The sequence below is a fragment of the Aegilops tauschii genome, chromosome 1 (genome assembly GCF_002575655.3).
Source record: "Aegilops tauschii subsp. strangulata cultivar AL8/78 chromosome 1, Aet v6.0, whole genome shotgun sequence".
NCBI classification, from domain to species: domain Eukaryota; kingdom Viridiplantae; phylum Streptophyta; class Magnoliopsida; order Poales; family Poaceae; genus Aegilops; species Aegilops tauschii.
In genome coordinates, this window is record NC_053035.3 from 26,243,157 (window position 1) to 26,249,789 (window position 6,633).

Sequence of the window (6,633 nt, forward strand, 5' to 3'; positions counted from 1 at the left end):
CAAATTTGACAATTTTGACCTGGAAACGAAATAAATTCACAGAATGAACTGGGTGCGAAACTATTTCACACCCCTAACCCTTTTGTGTAGCGCCCGCCACGCCGGCGCCACACCCTACGGTGCAACGCCTAGCTCCGGGGCGTTGCACCTCTGTCCACCGTGGCAGCCCATGGGCCCGCACCCAGCAGTGCAACAGCTCCGAGCTAGGCGCTGCACCTGTAATGTGCAGCGCCTAGCCGCTAGGCGCTACATGTGTAATGTGCAGCGCCTAGCGGCTAGGCGCTGCACTGTGACTTATCTGCAAACGCGCCAGCCCTCTCCTCCCCCACCCTCCCCATTGGCAGTTACAGAAAAACAGGGCGGCGGCCATCTGCACTCCCCCTCTCAATCCCCTCTCCCAAATCCTTCCGATCCGACGATTTGGTCCGTGCATTTGTTCATCAATCCATCGTAGAAGGTACTCTCCTCCGATCCCCTTCTTTCTATCCATAGAAAATATTATATTTTGAAGATTTGGGGAACCCTTGTTTGAATCTTGCATGTATTAGATTTGGGAAACTTTGTTTGAATCTTGCATATATTAGATTTGGGGAACCCTTGTTAGATTAGAATGTGGTTTGGATACATAGGTTGACATGTTATTTATATAGTTTGGATACATAGATTGAAATGTTATTTCTATGGAGAAGTTATTTGTATGAAGTAGGCCCAAGTAGGGGGAAGCACCTTATGCTTCAAAGATAATCGTGTTGACAAGAATGCTTTGTTGAAATTGTTAGGATGGTTTGGCTTCTCGATGATCATTGGGACAAACAACACCGGTCGTACGCTATGTCGGTGCAGCAGCGGGTAATACTGAAAGTGGCCGGTGTTATGAATTTTGTATGTTTTTCAAACACAAATGCCCCATATGTAATGTTATGATTTGTTTGTTTGTAGGAGCTTGCACCTCTGAAGCTTCGGTCTCACGGGATCAGCCTTGGAGGGATGCGCTGTGATGAGCGGTACACACCTTATGTTAGGGAGGCAGGACTTCTCCCTTTCATTGAGTTGGTCCGCCGGTCGACGCCACCCAACAATGCTGCAGCACTCACCGCGCTTATTGATCATTGGAGGCCGGAGACACACACTTTCCATCTTCGGACCGGGGAGATGACCGTGACGCTGCAGGATATTGCTATGATCACCGGTCTTCCTATCGATGGCAATCCTTTATGTATGAACACCGATTCTGAAGGGTGGCGCGCGCAGATGCATGCCCTTATCGGTATGGTTCCTCCGGAGCCTCGGGAGCCAGAAAGGGAAGATAAGAAGAAGGAAAGAGTCGCAGCGGGCGCTACTTTCACGTGGATATGATCGAACTTCGCTCATTGCCCCGATTATGCTAATGAGGACATGGTGAAGACATATGCTCGTGTCTACATGTGGTACGTGATATCGAGGACAATGTTTGCTGATGGCACAGGCAAGAATGCTCCATGGATGTGGCTGAAGGCGTTGACCGTCTTCGATAGCAAATGGAGTTGGGGTTCGGCGACACTAGCTTACTTGTATCGACAGGTATGAAGTTGTTTCCTTTTCACTTCATTGATACATTATCAATGCGCTCTTGCGGCAAATTTGACCATGTTCTTTTTTATGTGTAGTTGGACGATGCCAGTTGTAGGCACACTAGAGGTATTGGTGGTTGTCTGCTCGCACTTTCCATATGGAGCTGGGAGCGTTTGCCGGTTGGACGACCTAAGACCGTGAAGTACGAGGATTGGGACGATAAAGACGACCCACTACGGCTCCCCACTTGGGCTTACAAGTGGGATGTGTTAAATGAGACGACGGATGATCCCTCGGTAATGTACAAGTTGTACAAGAGCGAGCTGGACGCGATCACTCCTGAGCAGGTGAACCGACCTTGCATAAGTGATTATCATGCTTGTATCTTCACTCGATATCAATTTTGTATTCAATCCCATTTTGCAGGTGGAATGGGAGCCGTATGGAAAAGGAGAGAGTTTTGGTAACCCTATAGAGTTCAGGCTTAGTCCGATGTGCATTAGGGATAGGGATCTCTGGCATATGCGGTGCCCACTGATATGCAACTGGGCGGTTGAGCTTCACCTGCCACATCGGGTGTTCCGCCAGTTTGGTTTGTTCCAGCCACACCCGCCGGAGTGGGAGGACACGGACAAGTTGCTACACGCGTAAGATATAATTAACCTTGAGCACTTAGCAGCTTCTCGACGGTTTCGATGATGCTAATATTCTGTTTCTAACTTGCAGGTTGGATAGGAAAAAGCAGCGGAAGATCAAGGATTGGGCCAGCCATCACAGGAAGTATGTCGTGCAGTTCGCTCTTAGTGTGGAGCAAGCAAGGGCTGGAAAACGAGCCCAGCTTCGTGAGCACTGCCCGATCGCGTTCAACAACTATCTCGCATGGTTTCTTGCAAGTACCCGCGTGGAGGTATGCCAGCCGGCGTATGCTGAGGAGATTCTGGAAGAACCCACCGTTTTTGATGAGGTAGCCCAGCACCAGTACAACGCATTAGTCAGGAAAGGCAACTCGGTGATCCCTTCAGCTCCAATGATGAACTTTGTGGTTAGCCCTTTTTTCTTTTCCATTCGCACTTTTCACATCTTCGCTTGCCTAACACTTTGATACCGTTTCTATTCATAGCGTGCCCAGATCAAGAAAGCAGCTGACGAGACCGAGACTATTCTGGAAACAACCCCGGCTGGCAAAAGCGATGGGGAAGGTGCACTTCGAGAATTCATTAAGCTTCACATCTCCTTCAAACTAGCACTTAACATTTGTTGGTACGTTCCATGTCTCATTCACTTGTACATGTTGCAGCGCCAGGGCCAAAAGTTAAGGCGGCTATCAAACCTTTTCGGTTGTCGTGACCCCGAGTATGTATCACCAGAACGGTCTAGGTCGGCGACACCATCAGATCCCGCTTCGGGGCAGAGCCATGGTGAACCTTTCGAGGATGAGGATGTGGGTGTGGTCACCCAAGAGGTATGTCATGACGATATATATCCATTTGTTGATGCATTGCTAACTATATCCTCACACACGGTCTTTCCATATCTTTTGTTGATGCATAGGTTGCTGATGATATGACCTTGGGGACGTACCGGGCTCGGTCAGCATACCAGTTGAAGCCTAGGAGGGGAATCAACAAGTACACACCTGAAGACTTCACCCAAAGAGGCAAAAGGACGGTCGGCACCTCGCGGATGGTGGCTTTGGATGACTATTTGGATGACGATGTCGAACCGGAGGCGGAGGCGGAGCCGGAGCGGGTTCCTCTTCCTAGGAAGGTGAAGAAGATAAGCGTCAAGAGGGGGGGAGGACCCAGCAAGAGTGGAAAGCACTAGTCATCTTAGTTTTTTTATAATGTTGAACTTCGAGTGCGATTTGTTATGTCGTTGAACTTGGAGTGGTCGTACCTTTTATGTCGTTGAACTTGGAGTGGTGGTAGCTCTATGGTAAACTGGAACTTATTGTGATGGTCCTTTCTAAGAAATGATGTCTTTTGTGAACCCTTTTTGAACCTGAATGTTTGTTATACTAATTGTTGAACTGTGGCTGAAAAAGACCCAGTAGAGGGGGGGCAGGAGGCACAGTAGGTAGGCCTCAAGTTTCAGGCAAAAAAATGCTAAGTGTTTGTGCAGCGCCCAGCACGGAGGCGCCACACTCTACAGTGCAACGCCTGCGAGCTAGGCGTTGCACTGTAGAGTGTGGCGCCTCCGTGCTAGGCGCTGCATATGCCTGTAACTAGCCATACTTCTGTTGCTTTCTGGATAGCTACAGACATATGCAGCGCCTAGCTCGGAGGCGCCGCACTCTACAGTGCAACGCCTAGCATGCACGCGCTGCACTATAGAGTGTGGCGCCTCCAAGCTAGGCGCTGCATATGTCTGTAACTAGCCATACTTCTGTTGCTTTTATGGATAGCTACAGACATGTGCAGCGCCTAGCTTGGAGGCGCCGCACTCTACAGTGCAACGCCTAGCACGCAGGCGCTGCACTATAGAGTGTGGCGCCTCCAAGCTAGGCGCTGCATATGTCTGTAACTAGCCATACTTCTGTTGCTTTTCTGGATAGCTAGAGACATGTGCAGCGCCTAGCTTGGAGGCGCCGCACTCTACAGTGCAACGCCTACGAGCTAGGCGTTGCACTGTAGAGTGCGGCGCCTCCAAGCTAGGCGCTGCACATGTCTGTAACTAGCCATACTTCTGTTGCGTGCTGGATAGCTACAGACATGTGCAGCGCCTAGCTCGGAGGCGCCACACTCTATAGTGCAGCGCCTGCGAGTGCAGCGCCTAGGCGTTGCACTGTAGAGTGCGGCGCCTCCAAGCTAGGCGCTGCACATGTCTGTAGCTATCCAGAGTGGACCAGAAGGTATGCCTCCAGTTTCAGGCAATAATTTCGCTAAGTGTTTGTGCAGCGCCTAGCACGGAGGCGCCGCACTATACAGTGCAGCGCCTAGCCCCCAGGTGCTGCACTGTACAGTGTGGCGCCTCCTGGCTAGGCGCTGCACTGGTCTGTAGCTATGCAGCCAGAATAGAAGGTACTTTACAGTTTGAGGCACTTGGACTTGGACTTAGTGAATTTTTTTGCTATCCAGAGAGCCACAACAGCTAGGTGCCACATGGTAGATTGCAGCGCCCAAGTACTTCACGACACATAGTAGTTTATAACACATAGTACTTCACGACACATAGTAGTTCTTACAACCAAATCAAGGAGGAGACATAGTAGTTCACCGCACATAGTAGTTCACACAACCAAATCGAGGAGGAGACATAGTAGTTCACGGCACGTAGTAGTTCACAACCAAATCACATTGGAGACATAGTAGTTCACAACCAAATCGAAGAGGAGACATAGCTCTATTGCATAGAGCAAGGCCCCTTTCCCTTCTTCTTCTTCTTCCTCTCTTCTTCCTCTTCCTCCTCCCTTTTTCTTATGAGGTGAGCCTCCTTAACCACCCTCTCCATGAATATCTGATTGTCCCTCTCTTCTTTTTCAGCTGCAATTGCCCAAAGCTTCATGGTTCTTTTTTCAAAATCCTGTTGACGCTTCTTCTGTGCCTCCTCAACTTTCCTCATCAATGCTTTCTCCCTAGCGCGCATCGCATTTGCCGCACTCTGTTTTCGCTTCCTCTCCTTCTCAAGCTCCTCTTCCTTCTTCTTCTTTAGCTTGGCTGCATCCTCCTCTCTAAGCTTCTTCGCAGCCTTCTCCCACCATCCGGCCATCTCATCTTCGCCATCCTCCTTCATCGTTGGTTTGTTGGGTTCGGAAGCCGCCATACCTACAATGAGTGGAACATAACGGTTAGTAAGGACAATAAGAACAAATGGAAGCACATATGAAAAAGAAGAACATATGAAAAAACAAGAACATAGGATACATTATAGTTAGTGAGGAACATACGGAAACGGTCCATCTAGGTATCCAAACATTCCTCTATAACGAACTTGCGCTTGTCCATCACCACGGCCAAGTCCACCACCAAGGCCAAGACCATCACCAAGGCCGAGACCATCACCACGGCCATTACCACCACGTCGAGCTCTTCCACCACCACGGCCGAGACCACCACCACCACCTCTACCACCACCACGGCCTCTTGGAAGTCCAAGTTGCATTGCCGACCTCTTTGTTCCCTAGATCCTCTTTGGCTAACACTTGGTTGGCTAGGCACTTGTTGGCTACCACTTGGTTGCCTTGGCACTTGTTGGCTACCACTAGTTTGGCTAACACTTGGTTGGCTAGGCACTTGTTGGCTACCACTTGGTTGCCTTGGCACTTGTTGGCTACCACTAGGTTGGCTACCACTTGGTTGGCTTGGCACTTGTTGGCTACCACTAGGTTGGCTACCACTTGGTTGGCTCCCTTGTGTAGCTCCATGTTGGCTTGTGCTTGCATCATTTTTCTTGGACCTTTTCCTTGGTTTGGTACATTTTCTTTTGTTGTGGCCATGACCTTTGCACTCCCCACAACGGGAGCTCTCACGAGGCTCTTGGAATTGGTCGTTGCCCGCTTTGCGGCGCCCACCATGGCCCCATCCGTCCATGTCGCCTCTAAGACGCTTTGTCTTACGTCTACCCCGTTTAACAACCTTCAACTTCGGATCCGGCCATAGTTGAACTCCATGATACTCCGGCCATTGTGATTGGTCAAAGTATGGGTGAAAGCGGGGAGCCCATGTTTTCTTGACCGTCATGATTGAGAACTCCGACTCCCTCATGGTGCGTGGGTGATTGATGTCCACATTCCTAACGCGGCCGGCGGCATACAAATGTGAGCATGGGAGATGAAGCAACAATGGCCTCCCGCAAGTGCAATCACATTGTGTTAACGACACCTTGAAAGCCCGACCTCCATGTTGCCGGCCATCATTTGTGGTTCCTCCTGGCTCTTTCACTTCGTACTTCCACTCTTCATTGTCATATAATATAGCTTCTTCTGAGTCCGCCTTCCGTGATTGAAATAGCAACCATTCATCAACTTTGGGTGGGAACTTGTACTTGTACTTCCGTGGGTTATCACCCGCTATCTGTGCATCAGTTTCCATCGAGTACTTTACAAAGTACGCATTCATCTTGTCAAATGTGTCTTGAACTATT

The 6,633-nt window shown here is 49.7% G+C and overlaps 1 long non-coding RNA gene across 1 annotated transcript; it reads left to right on the top strand.

Annotated features, from left to right (window-relative positions):
* The first annotated feature begins 2,064 nt into the window (after window positions 1-2,064).
* LOC141039266 (uncharacterized) lies at window positions 2,065-3,086 on the top strand. Its single transcript, XR_012200184.1, has 3 exons — window positions 2,065-2,198; window positions 2,278-2,593; window positions 2,672-3,086. It is a non-coding gene; the product is annotated as an uncharacterized lncRNA (long non-coding RNA).
* Window positions 3,087-6,633: the final 3,547 nt, after the last annotated feature.